Source organism: Cryptomeria japonica, chromosome 10 (assembly GCF_030272615.1).
Source record: "Cryptomeria japonica chromosome 10, Sugi_1.0, whole genome shotgun sequence".
In the NCBI taxonomy this organism is placed as follows: Eukaryota; Viridiplantae; Streptophyta; class Pinopsida; order Cupressales; family Cupressaceae; genus Cryptomeria; species Cryptomeria japonica.
In genome coordinates, this window is record NC_081414.1 from 736,481,288 (window position 1) to 736,507,836 (window position 26,549).

Here is a 26,549-nt window from a genome sequence, read left to right on the forward strand (position 1 = left end):
CTTTGAAACTTCATAACTGCTTGAATATCAAATTCAATTTTGCCTAAATGTTGCTGCTTAACAACCCTGCAAATGCCAAAATAAATGTAAGAAATAGGAAATCACGAAATGGTCATGGTAGCAAATCCTGAGTAGAGTCTTTACAACAGATAGGAGATACCATCCAATGTTCTCTAAGGAATGACATACCTGGCCATACAGAATTTGTAATCAATAGAAGAGAACATCTCAGTAACATTTGTCAATCAGCGATATCAGTTTTCTACAATCTATAATATTGCTGTATATTATTTTTGAATTTCTATTGTGTATTTTTATTTGTATCTGAGCCTCAGAAAGCTAGGATATTGATTAGCTATATCAGTTTTCCACAATCCATAATGTTGCTGTGTGTTATTTCTGTGTGTTGTTTCTGAATTTCGATTGTGTAATTTTATTTACATCCAATCGAATTCCAGAATCAACACACAGGGACACTTGTAGAATTAGAAATCATGCAAACATCCCTCTGCAGCTTTGGCAAGATGGCAAACCAGGAACCAAGGTTGGGGACTCATTGTTGGTACCACTTGTTCTCATTATTGGTACCACTTGAACACAGTAGGGGATTCAGTCGGCATTCAAACCCTTGGTCACAACATCTCTGTACATGAGACAGCAGACCATGTACTTTCAATGGCGGGGATTACAACACTAAATCAAACAATTAAAGACCTACAGTAACCATAAATATTCAAGCGCAGGAAATATGAGAGACAGTTACCTGGAAAACAAGCCTGTTAAGGTTAGGGTAAGTAGGGTTCCCAATTTCACAAATGGCGTCTTTATCTAACAGCGAATGAGTCGAGAGCATGCTGTTGGAGGGTTCCACCACGGATCTGGCAAACTAAGGAAACGGATACACTGTTAAACCCTTTTTAAGTTTCCTTCGGCAGTTCACAAAAAGCCCTGACCTGGTAACACCTGCATGGAATACATGAAACCCCTGTATATCCGTGCTGTTGTAGTCCATCTTCGGATTTGATCCGGACATTAAAGCAAATGTGGTGAATCAACGAACTCTAGATTATTTGATGTTTAAAGTTTTCCATCAAGTGTGGTAGGGTCGTGTACCACCAAGTTAATCTTAGTTACAGTGTTGTTTCATCTAGTACTAAATGTTGTTCTAATTAGATTGGAAGAGTACAGTATATTTGGAAACCACAAAATGCAAATGCACCAGCCGGGAATCGAACCCGGGTCTGTACCGTGGCAGGGTACTATTCTACCACTAGACCACTGGTGCGGCGATGAAAAAAATTTAGGGAGCTTAATTGGCCTGATTTAGTAAACAGAAAACGAATCTTACAAAAAAAATTGGAGATGCGTGGTACCTCTCGCATGCAAAGCGAGCGCTCTACCATGTGAGCTACATCCCCGAACTTCAATGGTTTCTCTTTCTGATATCATTGGAAGCCCAGTGTTATGTTTTCTGATTCAAGATTCCATCATTCGGTAGAACAATGGGGCATGCAATTCACACCGGCCTCTATAGCTCAGTGGTAGAGCGTCAGTCTTGTAAACTGAAGGTCCGTAGTTCGATCCTGCGTGGAGGCAATGGTGGTTTGTTTTCTCGTTTAGCAGCTATTTGTTTTGCTTGGAGCAGGACTTGAAGCTTCTGTACGACATTTTTCATATACTTTAATACGGGAGCCCTTTAATACCTCGGACGTTTTTCATATACTTTAATACGGGAGCCCTTTAATACCTCGGAGAACCGTCTCTTAGTCTCTACTCCCGAGGCGATGGGAGGACGGACACTTGTAACTTTACTCCCACATGCGCTACGCGTAAATGACGCAAGCACAACATATATTGGTTTGTACGCATGTTTAAGTGTCTCTTCGGAGACATCCGATAAAATTGGAACGATACAGAGAAGATTAGCATGGCCCCTGCGCAAGGATGACACGCATAAATCGAGAAATGGTCCAAATTTTTTTAATACTACTGCATTTATCTATTTTTCTTTTTAAATATTAATAGTTAATAAATCGAAAAATGGTCCAAATTTTCTTCATACTACTGCATTTAACTATTATTTTTAAAAAATATTAATAGGCTAATATTAGTTTTGCATTATTTAAAAATATTAATTGTCAAATTTTGATTTTGTTTTAGTAGCTCCTATCAGCTCTTTGACCACATTGTTTGTGATGATCTTCTTTGTCCATATACTTCCTATCATCCCATCTACTGTGTGATTTGCCTCTTTTGTTAATTGATAGGGCTGATCCAAATAGATGAACTCATCGTTTACTCAATTGAGAGCAATCCTTATCCATTCATGTTTATCCTCAAAGTTTGTCATGTTCTTCTAATAATCAAGTTTCTTAGCTTGGATGTTGTGGTATTCTTGCTTGTGTCGAAGTTCATCTTCTTTGAGCAACTCTTACCTTAGCTCCTCAAACCTCAAGTGACCAATTTTTGATATTTTCTTATGGATATATTCTCAAACATCATCTAGGTACATAATATTGATTGGAACAAATGATTTAATACTCCTCTTTTGTCTTGCAACATAGCTTTGAAGGGGTATTTTTGGTAAATGGGTTGAGATTTGTTTGTGACATGGATGCCTCTAGGATTGACCATGGTGGAGAATGGGTAGAGTGGAATGGAACAATACAGAATGGTATGCTTTGCAGATTGTAAAACAACTAGGGCTTGGTAGGGTTCACGACAATATGCAATTGTGTGCTAGGGCTCAAAGCTCAATATTCAACCAAGAATGTAGAATGCACGAAAAGACAAGTGAAGTGGAATAAATAGATTGAGCTATTAAATAGTTGAGTGTATGGGCGGGCATTAAATGCAGTATTTGTTGGCTGGGAATATTAACCATTAATTTTCTTCCTAATTTTGTTTTCTATGGTTTTATGATCTTTTTGGATTTTTTTAATGTGGTTCTTAATCTCCTATGATACATATGGTACAAGATTTAATTTATTTTCTGACATGCTTTTGAGTTAGCAACAACTAGTAATGCTTGAGTCTCAGACCATTAATGTGTCTCGATATCAAATTGTCATCTAGCTATTTCAGTCTAACCGCTCTGAAATTAGTGATCACAAGGATGTAATAAGGTTCCAACCATCACACTTTCATCTTCCCTTGCTTCTTGAATTCACTATCATACATCAACACTAGCTCCCCTATTTTGAATGTTTTCAATCTCAAGTTTCAGTCATGCCATTCCTTTTGTCTCAATCGTTCTAACTAGTGATTGTATATTGCATTATGTCTAAACTCGTCCAACTTTTGTGCCAAAGACTGATCATCTTCCATTTGTAAGGTCCATGGACTCCAGATATTGGGAATAATAAAGTTCATTAGAACTATAGCATCCAAACCATAGACCAACAAAAATGGGGTGTATTTACTGGTTCTCTTATATGCAATGTGGTTGGCTCAGAGTATCATCAGTACTTTTAGGTCCCAATTGTTATGTTCTCGTCACACATCTTTATTAATGCATTCCCTATTATTTTGTCCAATGCTTTGCATGCTCTGTTAGCTTGGGGATTATATGTTGAAATTTTATTGTATTATAATGAAATTCTAAAGTAACTCCATTATCATGTTGTTAATTAAATGCTTGCCTTGATCACTGACAATAGTTAAGGGACAACCATACCTTGTGATGATGTTTTCATATAGGAATTTGCCAATCTTTGTTGTGCAATCCCTTGGTTCTTCTTCTGCCCACTTAGTTAGATACTCTACTCCAATAATGATGAATTTGGCCTTGGAATGTCTTGTCAACATATCCATTGGTCCGATAAAATCTATTTCACATTTCTCAAATGTATTTTGTGCTAGTACTTGCCTTAATGGCATTTCATCTCCTATTGTAGGTCTTATAGAACCCCTCTATATAATCCTTAGCATCCTTGTTTAGTGTTGACCACCATAAGTTGACAAGTAATATTCTCTTGGTTGTTGTTTCTTTGTCATTATGTTCTCCAACAATGCCTTCATGAGCCTCCTACAAGATGGATTGTTTTTCATGATTGTAAACCACTCACCTCAAAACATCATGTCTCCATAAGAGGTGTAATTCTCCTACAACCAATCTGTATGGTATTGCCCTTCACACAAGTGATTGTCTATCCTAAAGTGAAGCATCTTTGGTAAATTTCCCTATAGCCAACAATAGTGCAATATCTTCTAATTCATTAGGTACTATCTTGATATGAAACAAATGAGCTCTCGGTAAGTCTTCTACTTGGGCTCCTTCTTCCTCCTCTATCTCTATCTGGGACAATTAGTCTGGACCTTGGTCATTCTTCCCTAGATTTACCATGATCTTAAAATAAAATTCCTAAAACAGTAGTAGCCATTTGCATATCTAGTCATGTGTGATCATTCTTTTCAGAAAATAATTTAGTGGTTCATGTTTAGCAAAAAATATGAATGGTGTATATAAAAGGTAGTGGTTATACTTTTATAGTGCATAAACCATAGCCAACACTTCCCTCTTCATGGTTGTATAATTCTTCTTCGTCATAGATAAATTTCCGCTAGAAAATGTTATTAAATGATTCTTGTTCCCCTTGGATTAGACCAGGATTGCCTCTATGACTATTCCAAAAGCATCAACATGTACATGAAATGGTATATTCCAATCCAAGAATGTTAGTATAGGTGCTTCAATGATCTTCTATTTTAGGATGTCAAATGACTTTTGTGCCTCTTCATTCTAAGTTATTCCCTTTCCATTCTTCTTCTTCAACAATTCTTATAGTGGTGCAATAATGCTAGTGTACCCCTTGATGAAGTTCGAGTGATATTCAATATATCCCAAGAATGTTTTTAGCTCTAGTGCAGTTCTTGGTGTCGTTAGATTGAAGATCAAAGTGACCTTCATAGAATCTATCATCAATCCCTTCTTGCATATGATATGTCCCAACAATGTTCCAAATGATACCGCAAACACACATTTCTTTGCATTAAGTGATATTTTGCATGCTTCTACATCTGTCTATTATCATCTATAGAACTTGAATGTGGTCTTTCACTAGTCCATATATTGTCCAATCGTCCAAGTAGACCTCCAAGAAATCATGTATGGAATCCTTAAAAGTGTTGAACATAAATTGGTTGAATACTGCCAGTGCATTCTTCAACCCAAATGACATTAGTGTATACTTGTAGGATCCCTATTTCATAGCAAAGATTGTCTTAGGTTGATCTTCCTCCTTTATCTTCACCCGGTGGTATCCAAAAAACCCATATGTAAATGGAATATGGTTTCCTCCTGACAATTGATTCTAAGATCTCTTATGTGAATGGCGTAGGGAAAGGGTTGTAAATGTAACCTTTGTTCAAATCTAGAAAATCTACACAAATCCTTATTTCTCATGTCTTATTGTTTTGAATCACCATAGGGCCTATCCATTTTGTGTCTTCCACCAATTTAAAGATTCCAACACTCAACATCTTATCCTACTTTGTCTTCACCTTCTCTTTATATTAGGGTTCAATAGATATGGCCTTTTCTGAATTGGGTTGGCTCCAACTTTCAATTGGATTTTCATTGTGCCTACTTCTTGTTTGATCCCTTTCATCTCTATGATTTTTTTGGAAAATAAGTTGTGATATTCTGAGAGGATTTCTTGTACCTATGCTACTATTTGTTCATCCCAATAATCCCCTATTTTGACTAGTTTAGGATCTCCTTCTGGTGCAATGCCTGTCTGCCATTATTTCACCATAATGTTATAGTATTTCCCTTTATGAGTACACTCTTGTATCTCCCTATCGCCTTGGTCAATTTGGATCTCTAAATATTTTCTTTCCTCATCATCCTATCAAGTTATGCAACATTATTTGGTTGCAAATGTTTGGGTTTCTAATCATTCTACACATTTTCAAATTCCTTCTATCTTGGGGGGTGGAGATGGGAACTCGGGTAGTAACAACTCCTCATCTCTTACCAAGATAGATATAATATTCTTCATCCTTTATAATGCATGATGTGTCTTTATATCTACACTATAAAAAGAAAATGCATGGAGAAATTTCTAGGTTACCTCATCCCATGTTTTGTTTTCTCTCCTTCATTTGTTATTGATAATGTACCATGTTTGGGCTACTGGTGTCAATGTCCAATAGAAGAACTAGATGTAGAGTTTGTTATCATATTTAGGGATGTTCTTAATTTTCCCTTTTTTGATAGCTATTTGTAAATGACCTATAAATTTGGAATTAGGTTTTCAACAAATAAAACCACTAACTAGCCAAATTAACCATACATTGAAAGAAGGGGGTAAATCCACTATCTCTAGCCACACTTTGATTAGAAAAGGGGCTGATAATAGTGATAAGATTTACTAATTTTTGTGTGATGTGTGAGTCTCCTCCTTTCTTAGTTGAATTTGTAATGTAATTACGAAATAAGGGTAAAATGAGGAGTCATTGAAGTAATCTGACAGAATCAGTAAGCTACAGATGTCCCACGAAGCCACAAACTAAGATCGGGGCAAAATAAGATGTTTAGAACTTGTTCCCTGATTTTTCGAGACTAGAAAGCACAAATCTGCCCTGGTCCTCTGAATTTTTTGTCGCCGAAAGTTGAACCTGTTCGTCATTGTTGACATTGTTGAAATTCACTAGTACAACTCCCACACCTATTTCATGCACACAAAAAGAATGGGAAAGATGTTGGGGATAGGGGTTCACCTAAGTCAAACCCCAGTTTTGGAAACAACCATAAATCAAATAATACAAATATTGAAACAAGTGTTAAGGAAATATACCTTAGATCTACAATTGTTGATGATGATGCAATTCTCTTTGAATATAATCACAAATGTTGAAAGCAATGACATGACAGACACATGGACATGAAAAATCCTAATCACACACATGCTTGCATGAATATTGATGTAACTTTTCTGTAGAATGCTTGATGATGAATGCTTCACAAATGCATGAATAGTTTAGGTAGCTTCTGAATATCAAAATGAATTGATAGGATGTCTTTATATAGGGTTTTGTAGGTAATTTACCGATTAGGCCGACCTCCCATAGTTATGTGTAGCGTCAAGAATCAAATGCTATTAGAGAGATATAGAACCTAATACATTTCAAATTAGGGCCCATTTGAGAGGCCCGATGAAGTTTTGGGGCACCCTAGATCTTCTATAAACAGGACCAAAATAAGCGACCAGGGGGGAAAGTTTCCCATGATAGGACCCACCAAAGGGTGTTCATGACGTCAAAGTTGGAGAATAGGGTCAAATTGGACCTAGAGAGGGGATAGAGATATGACACACTAAGGTGGGAGCACAAACATGAGGTGTAAATTGGATCGGTTACAATTTACAACACTACAATATCTAGCTTTGTTTAGGAACTTGAATGCCTCCCAATGCCTAGTTTCCTTCTTATGTATGTATTGAACCAACACATGTATCTTCGTAAATTAGGGTATATTTCTAAATCTCCAGTTTGTGGCCTTCATTTGTGAAATTTCATTCAATCTTATCAATGTATGCTCTTAAATCACCAATTCCATAGTATCTAGGTAGTGTGATATGTGATATTTATCTTTGAGTGGTCCAAATGGGTTATCTACTTTATCCTAATCATTTTGACTATTAATGTAGATGTCTTCGAATATTTCCTCATCACTGGTATCTTCATCCGTGGAATCTTCCTCAAGTGTGTCATTTGTACTGGATTCTCCTTCTGGTGACTCATCCCCAACTAACCTTATGATCATATGAACTCCCTCTAGGATCCAAAGATCCTCAATGAATATGGCACTAACTCCTCATTCATTCAAGCTTCCAGTACTATGTAACTATCTATCATCCCATCTGTTTCATTGAGCTCAATTTCTCCCTCAGAGTTAGGTTCTTCTTTGCATTCAATAGTGAATGATTTAGCAATGGTATTAATCTTCCTATCATCATCCTCATAGTCTGTCACATTCACTTCCTCTATATAGGTTTCTTTTAAGGTCTTCCCCAATGGGATGTGTACTATACTTTGGTTATCTGCAGATGAAATTTCCTCCTTTTGAGCATCTATACTCCTTTGATGTCGACAAACCACCTTAGTCCCAATAATTGGTTAAATAAATCAAAGATTTATTTTACTATTACTGCCTCAAAATCTACCAATTGTTTGATAACATTAATATTTACCTCGAAATGCCTCCAAGCTCCCAAGGTTTTTATTCTAGTCTCATCTACTAGACTGATGTTGTAAGGTGTGGACTCAAGTTTTAGTATTCCCAAGTACTCCCATATTTTTTTTGGTAGCAAATTGACATTCTCTTTGAGGTCCACCATCACTCTGCTGATCTTCTTATGATGGATTCAAAGATCAATCATGATAGGTCTTATCTTCCAACGTTTCCAACTAGTTTGACTTGCAGGGTAAAAGCACAAAGTTGCACATGTCACACTTTTATAAAGAAAATGGCCTATGCTGATTGAACTTTTTAAAATTAATCAATAGAAAGTGACATATATGTTTTGAATTTCGAAATGATGTAAACTAATAAAATTTATATTTTTTAGTGTTTTTTATGTTTGTTTTTTTAGAAAAATTTAGAAAATTATTTGATTATAGCTTTTTATAAAGTCGACACTAAAATTTAGCTATTGATAAAATGTTCAAATTGAAGTTACATAAGGTATCACACTTTATATAGTAGATTTTATCTTTTTTTCTTCAATTTTTTTTGTGTGTATTGATAACTTGAAACGTTAGTGCATGTATATATTTTTCACTATTTCTAATAAATACATATTTTTATATAAATTTGAAAAGTTGTATGTTGTACTGAAATATAACTCTTTCCATTTGGCACCAGTTAAATTATTTATCCAAAATAGAAAACAGTTATATTATAATGACATATATTCTTTTATCTACCGGATCATGTATTTTAATCAATTTAAAAAAAATAAATTTAAGTATTTTTCCTTAACAAGATAATCAACCTTATATTTTAGTGCTGATACTTTCAATAAAAATAAAATATTAAAATTAATTAAATAATTAAATGATATATATTTTTCAAAATTCACTTATAGATCTACAAAGGGGTATTTTTTATATTTAAATTTTTTTTATTTATAATAGTAGGAGTTGTTGAAACATCGAGTTTATCAATTTTTTTTTTTTGGTAATTGGACCTAATGTTGTATTAAATATACATTTAGCAGACACTTCCACTTGGAAAAGTTGTGACCCATATATAGCTTAGCTATAATGAATCTCTATACAGCATATGATTGACTAAAATTAATTTTTAGTTAGAAATACTTAAATTAATTTGTGCTAATATGTTGGCTTGAAACATGACACAGTTTTGTACTTTTACCTTGCAGTAATTTTTGTTTATTCAATACTTGCTAACTTGCTTCAATTCTGCTAGTAAATCATTTTATCCTACCATTTGAGCCATTTAAAAAAAAATCTTTACCTCTGATGCAGAGCATCTATCACAAACCATAAAACCTTCAAGGGTATTACTGACCCAAAACTGATACAAGAACTTTAACTTGAATCAAGAGGAATATAACAAGATCAAACACTCTTCTCAAGTCCAAAACTCACAATCTGATCATTATGTGACAATACAAATGATATTCATCCATTCTACAATGCAATCACAACATAATCTTTACACAAGGACTGTCTATCAAGTACTTCCACCATACGCCACCAATCAACCCCAAAACACTTTAAGAGGTTATATTACATGCCTATACATCTTCATTCAATATTTTAGATCATAATATTCACCACAACATGAGAGAACAAATTCTTTATTGCCATGGAATACCCTAGTTCAGGGTTTCATCCTTTAAAAACAGTTTTCACAAAAACAATCACAAATTCTTCAATTCTTAACCAGATTAATTCAAACAAAAAGCACTGGAAAGATGATTCAGATAAATTTCCAACACATATAGCCTTCACCAATTTGCAACATGACTATTGCTGCCTTCACCAATCTGCTTTACACCATGAACTATAGCAAACAATCATTAATAAATTTTAAAATACTTATAATAAATCTAATTGCGCCGATCATACTTTATATTGCCTAGTTAAAAAACTTATCCCAAATTTATAGCAAGATCCAATGGTTAAATCATAAATTATGATTATTTTTCCAAAACAGGTAACCATTGGTAGGGTTTTGACAATTTTTGAAAAAACAAACATATCTTGCCAAATAATCCACAAAAATGAATAAGAAAGGATTCATCTGAAATATATTTCATAAATATATCATTCAAAAACATCTACATATAAAAATTACACCAAATGTGATCCTCCATGGATCTATGACAGTCACAGATTCCTTAAAACCTTATGACAGTTTGAGGGTTTGATGGATAATCTTTGTCAAATCCCCTCCCAACTTCTCTACCCCCTTGATCTCGACCAAACATGGTATTATAAACCATTTCCAACTCCTCATAACTAATCTAACCACTGCATGACCAATAGATTGCATTCTTACACTTTTTGGCAATGTTGCAACTTTGCAATTTTTACAATTTTTGACAAATTACCACTACACTTCACCCTAGCCTTCATGGACAACCCTAACATATTATAATAGATTAAATTTTCTCAGTTACAACATTTCAAACCTTTTTGGATGTTCTTCACACTTTGACCATAGTTGACCATATCAGGACCTATTAGGTCTCTTGATACAAAATGACTCATCAAGCCTTACAACATGAATTATTTTGATACAAATGGTCTTTTGTGACCTTACAATTATTAATGCAACATTAAAAATAAATAAAAATATGGCTTGTCTTCATGATACATTTCCATGGCTAGGTGCCCCTGCAGCAACCTCCTAGCTAGTTAAGTAGCCATTTTGCTCCCTTTCCTTGGCTTTCTCTTGTTACACTTTCCTTGGTTCATTCAATGATTTGATCATGTTTTTTCTTAGTTATCCAAAATTTCTCCTCCTCCTTTGAGATATCTTCCTTGATCATGACTATGGGTTTCTTTCTAGTATTTGTTCAGTGTCAAGTGAGGTACAATTACCTTTCCCTTGTTTTCTTTTGAGACCTCATAGGATTGTTCAGTGTTACTTTCATTACATGTATATTTGACATTCCTCATAGCCATTCGGCACCTCCTTGTCTCTTCTTGTTGTGTCTTTGGTGTTTTTTGGAGGATCCTAGCTCCTTTGGTTGCATTTGAGCTATGTGGATCCTTGTTTTGTGAAACAGGGACCATATTCTTATAGTTTTGTCTTGCCTTTTCACAACTAAATATATCATGATCGTCCTAACCATAGAATCGTCATGTATTCCACTTCCCCCCCAACATTTGACTACATAATGGCCTATCTTGTTTCCATTGAAACAAATGGTGGTATACCTTTGCCTCCTTCCTCATGCTTGACCTCAACCTCCTCAGTATGATCCATTATTGAAAGGTTCTAGATTTTGTACTACATTAACATTCCTTTGATTCTACTACCATGGTGGTATTATATACTTTGCCTCTTGCACATATAGCTTTATTTCTGCTAACCCCTTTGAATTTGCCAAATCTCTATTGAATTGGGTTCCTCTTTTACCCAGAATCTAAAGGAATGGAAACCATCATCTCATGACCATCTCATTGGACACTTCACAATACTTCACAAGACGCTTCTAGAGTGCCCCAAATAAGCCCAAATTCACTCAAATCCACTCAAATTCTTACAAGGTCACATTAAAAGAATGACATAAAAATACACTAATAGGCTCATTTTGAGACCAATTTAAATTTTCCTAAACACATCACCAAGTTACAATATTGAACAAAGAGAAAACAAGCAAGAAGAATCATGTATGATACCAACACAAACACACATTACTGTAATCTACTCATTTCCATTATCATATTTTTACATCAATCTCCATAAGCAGTTTTCAATATAAAATTACAAATTATATTACAATAATTTAATTTCAATATATGTAGTTGTATTTTCTTGAATTGAAGAATACGAAGGCATGCGAAAGAGAAAAATAGTGTACATTTTGATGTTGATCCTCAAAAGCCAAATCCACTGGCCCTCAACGCTAGCTCGCAATGCCACCGAACCATGTGGAGCCCTTATGTCCACCCCACCATGCTCATGGAGATAGACACATGACCCAACCACTCATGAAAGAATACACATGGGGATAGGTAGGCTTACACACATGTGATACACAAAGCATACACAAAATAAAAGATCGTATAAGCAACATCAACAATATCATGTGAGAGTGTAATGGTTATATATTCATATCAAGTATCTAATCATGTCTACATAAGGCAGGATATTAGAGGTCACAAAACAAGAGTTTCCTTGCATAGCTTGAAATGATGGCTCATGCGGAACTGAGTGGTCCTCATTAAGACAAGGAGACTTGATCATGCCAAACCAATATCCCATGCATGGCCAAGCCTTCTCAATACATCCTTAGTCTATACAAGCACTCAAGGAATCCAAGGGGCATCCAAATTATCTTATTTAGTTTCTGACCCAAATGATATAGTTTAGTTTTCACTTTCCTTACTCTAACTCTCCAATGAGTTACCGTGATAGCCGCTTTGGACCCCAACCCCCATTCAGATCCACTCCCTTAATCGACTCTAATACCCACACACCAAGTTCATCTCATTCTACATGAATGGGGAAATCAATATAAAAACTCAAACAAGATAACATATTGCCACTATTCCCACTTTATGTTTGAATTATCAATTGACTAAGACATCATGAAACCATATCCAAATCGGTCCCAATTTAAAATGTTATATATATTTTCTATCATCCCTATCCTAATATCAAATCAAAATCACTAAATTCTACTTTAATTTCATATGATAAAAATTCCCTAAAACTAGGAAATGGTTCATTCCACCACGAATAGACCTTGAAGAACACTAAAAAATAAAATTGAAAAACTCAAAAAACCAAGGATACCCTTTTGATCTGTACTCACCTAACAACACATTTCCACATTCAATTTCTTTTAAGCCATTCAAACAAAAAATGGAAACTATAACATTTCTTGAGACGAGGTTTTGAAAAATTGTTGATATCTAATGTTTGAATCCATGAAATGGTTTTGATTTAACCAAAAAAGTGTTCTAATACATCATGTAGATCAAATGCAACTATTTTGAATAAAAAAGAATGAAAACAATGGAGGATTCAAAATCCTACCTCAAAATTGCATAAAACCTCCAAATTCAAATCTTTTTGCACACACCTTGAAATGGTTGGACGAATCCTTTGAGTAGCAAGAAAAATCCTCCAATTCAAATCCAATGAGATAATACCCAAAAAATTCTTTGGGCAATATTTCTTCCCCAATCATTCAATAAAAAATCCATCACCATTCACTTTTTAAAATATAATAAAATAACAATTAATATTTCTTATTCCTAGTTTCCCAAGCAGCCCAATTAGTCTAATTATGTAATTACCAACACAATGAATACACATAAGGAACCTTTTAATTCTTTTAACTATTAATTTGCAATACAACCATTAAAACTCATTTTCATATTTAAAATTGATAATAAAATACAAATAAACAATTAGGCACGAACAATATTTACTGGTTAAACATAAGGGGATAATAGGTTATTCCAAACATTATCACTATGGTAACTGGGGTGTAAAATCGTAAACACATGGAACTTTTCCTCAATGAGGTATGATGGGTAGGGCTTGGGTGTCATTTGGCTAGTGTTCTATCTCCTACTAACCATCATCCAGGAAGGTTACTATTAGACCTATGAAATTGGGTGTATTTAATACACGGTACTTGCATTAGTCAATAAACGTCACAAGTACCTATGCATATACATCATAGCCAAAGTGCATATAAATTCTCCAATATTGGGGTCAACATCATAAACATAGTTAATACATCATAGCATAATCATATTGCCATAAGCTTAATAAAGGACCGAATCTAACATGTATAATTAAATCTAATGATAATCATGTAATATCCACATGACCAAAGCTATTACTGCATCAAAAGATGCACCACATCATGGGTGCCAATACAACAGAATGATAATATGCATAATCCTTGATATAATATATACAGTATCAACGATCGATCAATATAATAATGACATAATACAAATGCGAGAGGCATTGCAAAAAGAATTAGATTCAAGGGTGTTAGTTGTGCTAAAGCTAATAGAGGTTGTTAAATGGTTCCAAGATTCGGGCAATGAATACAATAGTGTGTCTGCTATGTCTTCATCTTTAATTTTTACACCCATTCTAGTCAATTGACAAATAAGAGTACTGAAAACATTTGAATGAACAACATTTTTTATGCTTTCATTCAATAATTATACAACTTCCTCTTCAAGTAGATTCAGTTTGTCAATTATTTTGTCATATAAAGACTCTCCATTTTGCTCCATAAGCCTATTGTTGTTTCCTCTTCAACAATATTGAAAAGAACCTCATCTATCAAACACAACTACACTGTACTAAGAATTCTCATATCTAGATTCTCCCAATCCTCACCAGTCATATCTGTAGACACCTAGATTTGGCTAATTAATATAATCAAATTTAAATCCTATTCTTCCAATTAATTAATCTAATTAATTTCCCTATCCCATTCAGCCATTTTAACGTTTTTTGTTGTTGTTTTAGTGCGTTTTATTGCAGATTTTGAGCACTTGCAAGCAAAAAAGTGAATCTACAAGTTGATTTTTGCCTAGGTGGAAGTCTATTTTATCAATCCCATGATTTCACGAAACAATAGGTTTGCACCTTGAAACAACGGGTTCACTACCTAATGCAACAAGTTTGCTATTATCATTTTCGTATGGAAGGTACAATATCCATTTTAAGTTTCAGGTTTCTTAAATGATATTTGGCATTTTTCTACAAAACAATGGGTTTGCGCCTTGAAACAACACGTTTGTGCCTTGAAACAGTGGGTTTGCGCCCTGAAACTGCAGGTTCACTATTATCATTTTCATATGACAATAGGATCACCATTATCATTTTCATATGGAAGATAAAATTTCCATTTGAAGTTTTGGGTTTTTATAAATCATTTTTGGCATTTGAATACACAGGAGTGGGGTCACGATTTAGATGAGCGAGGTCATGTTTTAGAAGAGAGGGGTCCCGTTTTAGACAACCGACAAATTCGCTTAAACCAAGGGGTTTGCGCCTTGAAACAACAGAATTGCATCCTGAAACAATGGGTTCACTATTATCATTTTCATATGACAACGAGATCGCTAATTATCATTTACCTGATTTTCCAGAATGCTATCCAAACAGAGGAAATATCTGAATCAAGAATAAATGTCTTTTGAAAAAAATAATATGCTGAAATATTATAAATATTAACAACTCACTCTAATATTTCTTCAGATTTTGTTACCTTTAAATGTTGTCACTTTGAATCATCTTCCTTGTGGGCTTAATCAGTAGTTAAACACTCACACAAACGAGGGTTTAAACAACAAATTAACCACATGCAATTTTATGCACAAACACTCTCCAACAGCACGGGAATAAGTTCTATTTGGATTTTGAATTCACCAAATATTGGGCAGGATTTTAATTATACATAGGAAGGATAGGCGGAAATGGAAATAGTCGACCCAAAACAGAAACTGAAAAATCACCGAGTTTAAGAAACTATTAAGTTAAGAAGGGCCCACACAACCACCTAAGCACGATTAGTGCTTAGAGTGTGCTCGTTAAGCCAGGCCTTCTTCAACAATAATGTCTGAAATATCCCCTGCTTAGGTAGGAATTAAGAATGCAAGGAATATTGTCCAATAATTAGCGGACAACCTGTTGTTTTAACTCTTAGTCTGTATAACCTATGTGCTATGAGGTTTTCTAGGTTGCTGAATAACTTACATGTTATGCTCATTTGACTGTCAAAAAGTTTCAGACTTGTTTTTTAGATCATTAACCCCAAAGTTTAGTCCAAGGATGACTTGCAAACAACTTCTAAGCAACAATATAAACCTTTAGGATGATAGTGAAACTTGATTTGTGTTTTTCTAATGCAATCACATGAATTAGAATACAAATTTATACACCTACAACTGATTGGAAGTTTATTAAACAGTTGGCATGAAACCATAAGACAATGTACAATTGAAAGGAAACCTTATTACCCTTATTCATCAGACAATTGGTTCATTACAATGACCAAACAAGTGCCAAAATACCTAACAACTTAGCAATGAATTCTTAGAAAGTCTGAAGACACATGGCAACCATTGAAGTCTGCATAAAATTGCAAATTACAAGGAAGTAATGATGCCAAATCAACTTGATTAGAATCGCCAAAGCTTGTGATTGAAGAAGCAAGCAAAATCCTTTGTTTTGGAGCCTTCACAATGCTAAATCAATTTGTTCTTCAAATCGCCCCTGGTGCAAGTATAAAGGTCTGATAAAAATAGATTGGTAGAATTAGAGTCCTCTCTCAACCACTAAACATCATCATTTCCTTCCTCCAAACATAGTGCTTTCATCAAATGAAAAGTTTGATGCACAAACAAGAAGGAATAAGCAAAATTGCGATCTTCTACTATTCTGACTGCTGCAAATGAAAGTGATTGATAATAATTAATTATAATCTCTAAAGTTTTCTCTCAATCCCTGAAAATGTTCGTTGTCCTCCTCCAAGTGTAGCGCTATCACCAAATGTTAAGTTTGATGCTTGCACAAGGTAATACAAGCCAAATTGTGGGAATGGAGGGTGAACTTCGATTTTGTTTCAGATTGATTTACACCTACAACCTTCGTTATTCACCTTCAAATGGATCCTAAGATGAATCGTATTATGTTCTCAATAAAATCAATGCACATATATGCCAAAAATATCTCCAAATGAACCCATGTAAAATTGGCCCTTGGCCACCAATGAAAGCTCAAATGAGATAACTGAAGTATCACCTCCTCAATGCAACCCCTCAAGAGATCTTCCACTCCCTCAGTTATACCATCAAGGGGAGTTTTCGTTCCCAAAGATGATATTTTGCAGAAACTCAAGTCTTCACAAACTCCACAAAGGAAATATCAATTCTTCGCTAATTCGAAGCTGAGCTAAACCTCCTTTTATACTTTTTAATCTATCATCCAGAAGCTTCTAGAAAGTATTAATTTAATATTATTTCACTTAAGTGACTTTATGATATAAATTTAAATTAAGTCACTTTATTAAATTAATTAAATATAAAGTCATCTTTTAATTTTTAATTTATTTGATAACTTTATAAATAATTAACTTAATACTATTAATTACTCTTACTCCAAAAATGGGGACATTACAATCTGCCCCTCCTGAAATTGCCTATCCTCAAGCAATCTCAGCTGCAAGAAAAACTCTACTCCACCTGGATCCCAAGGGAAAATATGTGTAATGTACCTGCTATCACCAAAGAGCTCCTGTAACACTAGCACTAACACTACCAAATGAATCTGTTGAACTAATTTAACCTCCTCATCATGTCATAGGAGTATAATCCTCGAGAGGAAGCAAGTCAATAGACTGACCATACTTGCTCCCAATCTCTGCACACAGTGAGCCATCAAATAAACTATCCATCACATGTGCCCTTGAACTGTGCATCTAAAATAAATCATGTACATGAGGATCAAATGTGAAGTTGTATAAACTCCTCACTATGTATGCTTCTAAATTTACCTTCACAAGACCTGTCTAAAATACTATTGCACTGGAAAGATCCAAAACACCATTATTAATGCTCATCTGAGGAAGAAAGTTAAGAGTGTGAGTATTATCTAACTTGGAGAGAGGATTATCATCATGAATGCCATCTCTTTGAAATAAGAGTCTTCTAATGCTATCCATCCTTTTTGCCTTGCTATGCTGGTGAGATTGACCTTCCTTTTGACTTCCTGAAGATGTTGTCTTGCATTGGCGGCTACAAATTTAGCCTTTTTGGATTTTTGTAACCATTCTTTGTTCATCTTTTCAGACATCTTTATTTCTTCAATGGCAAAGTATACCAAACCAACTCTCATATGCTCAATATCCTCATGTTTATCAATGGGTGTATGATTGTCACCAATGGGTGATATTATATTATTGTCTTTCTAATAATCATAAGCTCATATCTCATGAGAATGATGGTGCATAATGCAGTTGTCCTCAAATAAATCGGTGATGATATCATGCCATTGTAAAGTGTTACCTTCATCTTGAGTAGTCAAAATACTAGTGACCACTCCACTAAGGGGAGGATCTATTTGCCTCATCAATAGGAACAATAACTAGAGCTAAAACCTCAACCCAAAGATTGGACATTCACTCTATGAAGTTATTATCTCTACAGTTGAAGTTCATTTGTTTGTCAACCCAGGGATGTATTACTTGAAATGGGTCTGGACTATATATGCACTAAGTTCCTGCAATAGCTATTATGCATTACTGTAGCAACTAAATCTATTTGAAATGAGCAAGCAAGAATCACAACAATTGAATGGCTATAGGAAAACTTAGGATTAACATAAAATTCTAATTAAAGAATTGTTAACTAAGTTCAGAGCTGACAAATAGGAATTACTCTGTTTTCTTTGGCTGTAGGAACAATCACATGATCTATTTTCTGTAGTTGCAGGAACAATCAATCGCTAGAACATCTATTGCAGCAAAAAAGAAAATTGAACCTAATGAATGCACATGACTACTCACCAAGTGGGCCCCCTTGGATGAGTGTATCCAGACTTCAAAGATAACTCTATATACTCAGAATAACATCATTTTTATTCATTAATTTTTAAAGGTTGGTACAACAAATGAAATGAAAGAAAATGCTTTTAATTCTAAAAATACTATGCAACTCTATTTCTAAACCCCTGTCTCTTACCTCTGAGAAGAGGCACAAGCTCTTATTTATAAGAAAACTATTACAACTCCCTACAATCAAGGTCATGTCGATGAATGAGGCGGGCAACATTAATGACAACAAACAGAAGGAGTTAATCCACTGAAAACATGGATCTCTGCTAAACTACTGCCAAGAATATAGCATGGCAGTGTTACAAGATTGATGTTTGCTGAAGACAAACATAAATGAGTCTGGCATGCCTGGTTATTCCTTTTCTGCTTTTAACACACACTATTCTCCTTGCTGTTTTGAATATTTAACTGCTCCTTGAATATCTCCAACTGCCTTTATGACGTGACACAATAATCAGTTCTGCAACATCTCATTTATTCCTGCAATTAAAAACATAAAGCATACAAGCACACACATATATATCTATTTTAATTAATCATAACACTTATACATTCACACATGATATCACCTATGATAATTCACATGGCAACATGAATAATTAGTATGGTAACAAGAATAATTGCTTAGAACAAAACAAGATTTAATGGGTTTAGTTATCATCTGAAATGCACATAGTCAAACTTTAATACATCATATGACTCAAATGCTATCCCATTATACAAATTAAAACATGAAAAAAACATCAGTTATAGGAATAAAAGAGCCAATATCTCAGCTCATCATGCCCCCCAACTTAGTGTCTTGTTGATCCTCTAGCAAGAGGAAAATTTTCTATCCGGGCACTGACTCGTAAGTTGCCAATGGTTCCCTATCTTGTTCCTCCTATAGACAAGTTCCAATAAAACCCCTTCATCTTTTCCAATCTAGCCCATCTTGCTTCTTTTGTGGCCTCTTCATATGGTTTGTCTGTAGCCCTGCATCCCATTAATGGCCACATAAGGATAGGTGGCTGAAATATCAAGGGTAGCCAGTTATTGCTCTTTGCCCTACCCAAGTGGATGTACTTGGGATCTCTTTCTGTAGTTGCATGAAAATTAGGCATCAAATGGGGTTCACCTTGCTTCAGGTCTTCTGGGAGATTATTCCAGCACTGAACCAACAACTCAACAACAGCTATATTTTCATTTTCGACCAAGTGTTCATATTCCTGGAATGTTTCCTCTCTCATCGGTAGAACTTAGCTCCTGTCGTGTTAACAATTTCTGCCAGTCATAATAAAGAAGCCATGTATTTTTGGCTTCAGCTCTAAGTGGTAATGGTCAATCAAATTCCAAATTTCTATATGTTTTAGCTTGAGTCCCCATATTGATTTCATTTTGTATCCATGACATTAATGCTTTTAATTGAATGTCACCAATGTATAGTAAGGGATTTCATTCGTTGTCAGAAGTCACAACATAATTATGCAAATAAATTCACATAATAAATTCTTAACAGTTGTAGGAGTATTTTGATAAACATTATAAAATTCCTCTGGGGTATCTAAAGAAGGACTAAGATCCCTAACAATGCAGTTTAGCTTGAAACATAGATACTACTCTTTTAAATATAAAGTGTAAACCCTCGGAGAAGCCCTGCATTGCATCAATTGAGGAACCATACTGACAACTGTGTCTACCTTAGCTTGCAATTCCAAAATTTGATTATCCCTCTTTTCAATCTCTTTTTGTTGTTTATCAATAACTCCTTGTAACCTATCCCTTTCTATCTCCCACTGCCTATAAAATATAAGTGCAATAGATAAACTAGTGAGAGATGAAGGGGACCTATGAGCTGTTACCCGAGGGCATGAGATTTCTTCAACCGGTTCTCCAAACTGTTAAGCTACATGTGCCAAATTTGAAAGTCTATCAGCTCCATGTTCTTCCTGTGGTTTAATCTTTGTTTGACTTTCATGGCCTTCTTCTGACATTTCCACGGAAATGACTTCCATCACATCCCGTGCTGCTTGAGCTTTCTGTTTACCCCACTGACTCCTTCTTGAATACATTTTCGGAGTGGCTGTAGAAGAAGTTTCTGCAAGAAGTGTTCCTGCAGGAGAATTATCTTTTACCTTGCACCTTTTAGCTGCAAGAGAAACCTTCGCTACTTGACACTGCTTTATGGTTTCTTCCTTTACGTCAACTGTTTCTATTTCTTTCCCTTTCCTTCTAGAAGATGCCTCTCCACTTTGAAAATGAGTGGAGGGCTGCTCAATATTTGTTTCAATTACCATTTCCTCTACAACATGAAAGGATTCATTAACAACAGGAGGTTCATTCTCTGGAGAAACCCTAGGAGATGAGGCCTCTCTGATATCTTCCTCCTGGGCTGCTATTTCTTCTACAACAGGAGCATTTTCCTCCCTAAATTGCAGGATATCTTCAAATGCCCCCCATGCCATTTGAGAAACATCTCTGAGAGAATGTTCTAATAACAATTTAATCAATCCATGATGACTGATAGAACGATTTCCACCCTTCTGTGTTGTCTTTGCACTTATGGAAATAAGATGATACAAAAAATTGGGAACATTCACCCTTCGACCATGTCGTAAATGAGTAAGTAATTTAAAATGGATCGAATATAAATTTGAGTACCTTCCATCACATGTAATGTATTTCATCACATACAATGCCACTTGGGGCCATTTCGCTAGAAGAGATATCCATCTGGTTCCCTGCTTGTCCACATTTAGGGTTCCATCTGCTGGGTGAGTAAACTTTGCCCTAGCGCTTCTCGCATCCTTTGACCCAGGAAATAGTTCTCCCTCCTGCAACAACACAGTAGCTTCAGCTATTCATTGCTCGGTGGCAATGACTCTTAACACCTTGACAAAGGCTTCTCCTTCGTTGTATGTACGCATGAACTCATAGGCAATTTCTTCGTTGAAATCCGTTATTTTTAGAAAATAATCAATCGACCCATAAATACGGAACTAATGCTCACATTGAACATCCTGCAGCAACATGTCATGAATTACTGGTTCATGGCAGATAGGAGCTCCTCCATTTCTAACTCGGCTCTCAAAACAATTTCCACAACAGAATGAAGGAGTAAAATAACCTACAGAGCTGAAAATACATATTCTGAAATACTTTACTTACTTCCAGTACTTTTCATTGATTTTGGTGGTAGGATGAACTACTCACTCGTGCCACAGAATGTCTTATTCAAAAAGGGTGTTAAGCAAATCAAAACAAATTACTAACAAGAATGGATAATTACTCAACTTGGAAATTGGACCATAAAACACCCCCCTCAACTTAAGATGACACGTGTAAACACATGCGAGAAAGGACAGAGGGAAGGGTACACAAATTATGCAAATCAAAATAGGCAATAATCATAGCGAAATAATAAATGCATAATTAAAATAAATAAATAATATACATACCTACAGTCGTACTAATTGATGCCGCATGAAACGATTAGCTTTTAAAAAGATGAGATGAGATGACGTGAAATGAATGAAATGACAGAAAGAGATATGAAATGGGATGATGTATATGAAAAAATTATTATTAGAGAATGATATTTCCATAAGACATGGAAATAATTATTATGAAAGCATGCATGAAGGATTTATGGTTGACGACTAAGAACGCTCCCTATAGAAGTTGTAGGAACCACGTCTATAATGTCTTCTCAAGTTGCTGTAGGAACTATGATAGGAGAGTATCTGTTAGATGTTGAAGAAACTTCTCTAGTTTCTACAGGATCCGTTGTTTGATCTTTGCTGGAAAATTGCTGCAGGAACCATTGTTTGGTTGCAGGCTTGTGATACAGGCGTAGTCGATGACCATTGACTAGAAGTTTGAATATGACTGGATCTATTGTGGTCAAGTGAACTGCTCCATTTGTATAAACTTCACCTATTTCATATGGGCCCAATCATATTGTCTATAGCTTCCCCATAGTATCCTTATATCTAGAATCATATACCAATGCCCAATCGCCAGATTTAAATTTTCTTTCCTTTATATAGTTATCATGCCATTTAGTTTTCTGATGTTGAATAAGCTCTATATGTTGGACAACCAACTTCCTCAGCTCATCCAAAGCATTCAATTGCAGGACGTGGTCTCTTTGTGCTTCTGATAGAGTCATATTCAATTGCAAAGTTGTTCTAAGAGTTTTATGCTCAAATTTAATGGGCATCATTGTTGTTTTTCCATACACCATTTCAAAAGGTGTAAAACCAATTGGTGTCTTCCATGTTGTTCTGTATTCCCAAATAGCTTCAGGAAGTCTATTTGACCAATCTTTCTAATGAAGAGCTACTGTCTTGGTAAGAATGACTTCCAAATCGCTATTTGTGACTTCTACCTGATCAGTTGCTTGTGGATGATATGGAGTAGACTTCTTGTGTCTGATATTATATTCATTAACCAATGCTACAATTAATGTGGAAGTAAACTGTGGTCCTTGATCTGAAAAAATCTCTCTTGGAACTCCATATCTGGTAAATATTTCCTCACTAAGGAATTCAACTACTTTATTATCTCTTATATGTGTCATAGCTCATGCTTCCACCCATTTTGTGACATAATTAGTGCATACTAGAATATAAGATTTCCCATTTGAAGGAGGATCAATCGGCCCAACAAAATCTAATCCCCATTTACCAAATGGTACAACTAATATATGGGCATATAATGTCATTTTATCATATATGGTAGGCCTACCCTTTCACTGACATCTATCACATTTTCTAGTATATTGTGCTGCATCCTTATATAATGCTAGCCAATAATATCTTGTGCCAAGTATTTTAAGTGTTGTTCTTTTAGTAGCAAAATGTCCTCCACATGGCTCATCATGACATGCATGAAGGATATCATATGTTTCATCTTCTCTGACACATCTTCTCATCACTTGGCCGGGTCCAATATAAAATAAACAATCAACAATCCATGATAAATTAAAGCTTTTCTCAACTAACAGTCTTCTTTCTTTAGGAGAAAAATGAGTAGGCATCTTATTAGCAGCTAAATAATTTGCAATATCAACATACCAGAGAGTGTGTGCTTTTATCAGGAACAAATGTTCATCCGGGAAAGCATCATCTATGGTTGTAGGATCATCCTACAATTGAATCCTAGAAAGATAATCTGCAACTTCATTGGATTTACCAGCGAGCCAATAGTAACCAACGAGCCAATCTTCTTGTAATTGAAGGTTTGTTCATGAGATATTTGATTGATGTATGATCAGTGTGCACATATATCTGACATCCTGTGATATATTGCCTAAATTTGTTGAGTGAATATATAACTGCTAACATCTCCTTTTCGGTGATAGTATAATTAAGCTCAGGTCCCTGCATGTTTTTGCTAATAAAATAAATTGCATTCTCCAAATTGTCAACTTTCTGTCCCAAAACTGCCCCTATGGCATAATCTGATGCATCTGTATGAATATAAAATGGTAATGACTAGTTCAGACCCTTAAGCACATGTGCTTAAGTCAATGCATGTTTTAGCTTCAAGAAAGCTTGATGGCATGCAGAGGTCCAATTAAACTCCATATCCTTTGTTAAAAGACAATATAAAGGTCCTGCCATTTTGTTGAAATCCTTGATAAACCTTCTATAATATCCAACATGACCAAGGAAACTTCTGACATCCTTTTTCTTTATAGGTGTATGGAGGTTTTGAATGAATTCTATTTTAGTTGGGTCAACTTGTATTCCAGTTATAGAAATATGATGACCAAGAACTATGCCTTCCTGCATAATCATAAAACACTTTTCATCATTTAATGATAAATTGTAGTTTTCACACCGCTGCAAAACTTTCTTCAGATTCTTCAATGCCTCTTGAAGTTCTGAACCATAAGTGGTAAAATCATCCATATACATCTCCATACTGTCCTAGGAAATATCTGAAAATATTCTTAATACTGCTCTTTGAAAAGTAGTTGGAGCATTACATAACCCAAAAGGAAGAACAAAATATGCACGTGTTTCCCAAGGACATGTAAATGTAGTCTTTTCCTAATCCTCGGGAGCAATTTGAATCTGGTTGTAGCCACTGAATCCATCCAGGAATGAAAAGTATCGCTTCCTTGCCAAGGAATCTAGTACTTGATCCACAAATGGTAATGGAAAATCATCCTTCCTAGTTTCTAAGTTTAAAGCTCTGTAATCCACACATACCCACCATTTACCTCCCCTTTTTGGAACTATGAGTAGAGGTGACACCCATTGACTATCAGATATAGGATAGATAAATCCAACATTTAATAATTTCTGTAATTCCTCTTTAACTATCTCTCTTAGTGCAGGATTAATTATTCTCTGTGCCTGCCTAAGTGGTCTACAATCCTCTTTTATATAAATATGGTGGGTACAAACAGTAGGATCAATTCCATGCACGTCTTTGTAATCCCATGGAAAAGCATGTTGATGACATTTAAGAAACTCAACCAGTGTTATTCTTTGAGTCTTTGTGAGTTGATTGTTGATATTCAAATATTTATTTAGATCAACTTCCACTTTGACAGTAAGATCAACCTAAGATGCCTCAAAAAGATGAGAAGTGCAGACTTCCTGCGGCAACAATGTATGCAATATGTCAGTGGCTGCAGGAAAATATGATGCTGTAATCTTCGATGTTAACTCCTACGATTGCTGCTCTTGTTTTAAATGATTTTCCAGAATTTTATAGAGGATTGAATCATCATCCTGAAGTTGTATGAATGGTTATCTATTAATCATCATAAGATGATTGATAGAGTCTACTCCTTCCTTAAATTCTTCTCCCACGTTAGGCCAAACGACTTGATCTTGATCAAGTTGGGGCCAATTAGGAGAATACAGAGCCAAAATTTTGGTACTATTTCCATCAGAAATAGTCACATCCCCTGATCGACATCCACTATATGCATCAGTTGTAGCAAGCCAAGGTCTCCCCAAAATAACCGGATATCCTCCCAATGTGGCTTTAGGAGACAACATCATAAAATATGTAGGATATTCCCAGGAATCTAAAGTAACAACTACATCTTCAATAATACCATCAGGGCGAATCATAGAACTGTTAGCAAGCTGCAGGACTGTAGGTGTAGGCCCGAGACTGGTTATGTCAAGTTTCTGCATAATATCTCTTGTCATTACATTAATTGTTGCTCCCAAATCTATTAAAAAATTCTTTATCTAAGTGCCATTAATGACTATTTTCATAATAGGACTACCAGGATCAGAATATTTAGGAATTGAAACCTTTTCTAACATAATATTAGTCAATTAATCCATTACATGAACTCTTTGCGGATCATTTTTCTTTCTATCAGGTTTCTTTCTTAATTACCTTGCCATAAATAGGGACATCCTTAATAGCTTGAAACGATGAACTTTTAACACACGTGTTTCAGCTGATCTATGATATGAAAATTCACTTCCTCTTCTTGTAAAATCTCTTTAGCTTGCAACCTCCGAGGAAATGGGGGTATTTGCTGATTTTGCAGTATTTGGGTTGCTGGGCTAGAGATTTCCTTTTCCTTTTCTATCTTAATTATAACTGGAGGGGCTGGGTTAGGTAAAGTTGTCCCATATTTGAGGTGAATATCACTTATAAAAAGAGAATAAGTTGGATATTGATTATGATCAATTGAATAAACTTGTTGTTGTTGCTTAGGCTTGCTATTAGGATTTGGCATTGGTTGAGTGGGCTAGCTGTGTAGGTTTAGGTGGAACAATATTGGTA

The 26,549-nt window shown here is 35.1% G+C and overlaps 3 non-coding genes across 3 annotated transcripts; 2 read left to right on the forward strand and 1 right to left on the reverse strand.

Annotated features, from left to right (window-relative positions):
- Positions 1 to 1,214: 1,214 nt before the first annotated feature.
- Positions 1,215 to 1,285, reverse strand: TRNAG-GCC (transfer RNA glycine (anticodon GCC)). Its single transcript has one exon. It is a non-coding gene; the product is annotated as a tRNA-Gly (tRNA).
- Positions 1,286 to 1,524: 239 nt separating this feature from the next.
- Positions 1,525 to 1,596, forward strand: TRNAT-UGU (transfer RNA threonine (anticodon UGU)). Its single transcript has one exon. It is a non-coding gene; the product is annotated as a tRNA-Thr (tRNA).
- Positions 1,597 to 1,877: 281 nt separating this feature from the next.
- On the forward strand, positions 1,878 to 1,980 carry LOC131047364 (U6 spliceosomal RNA). Its single transcript, XR_009106125.1, has one exon. It is a non-coding gene; the product is annotated as a U6 spliceosomal RNA (small nuclear RNA).
- Positions 1,981 to 26,549: the final 24,569 nt, after the last annotated feature.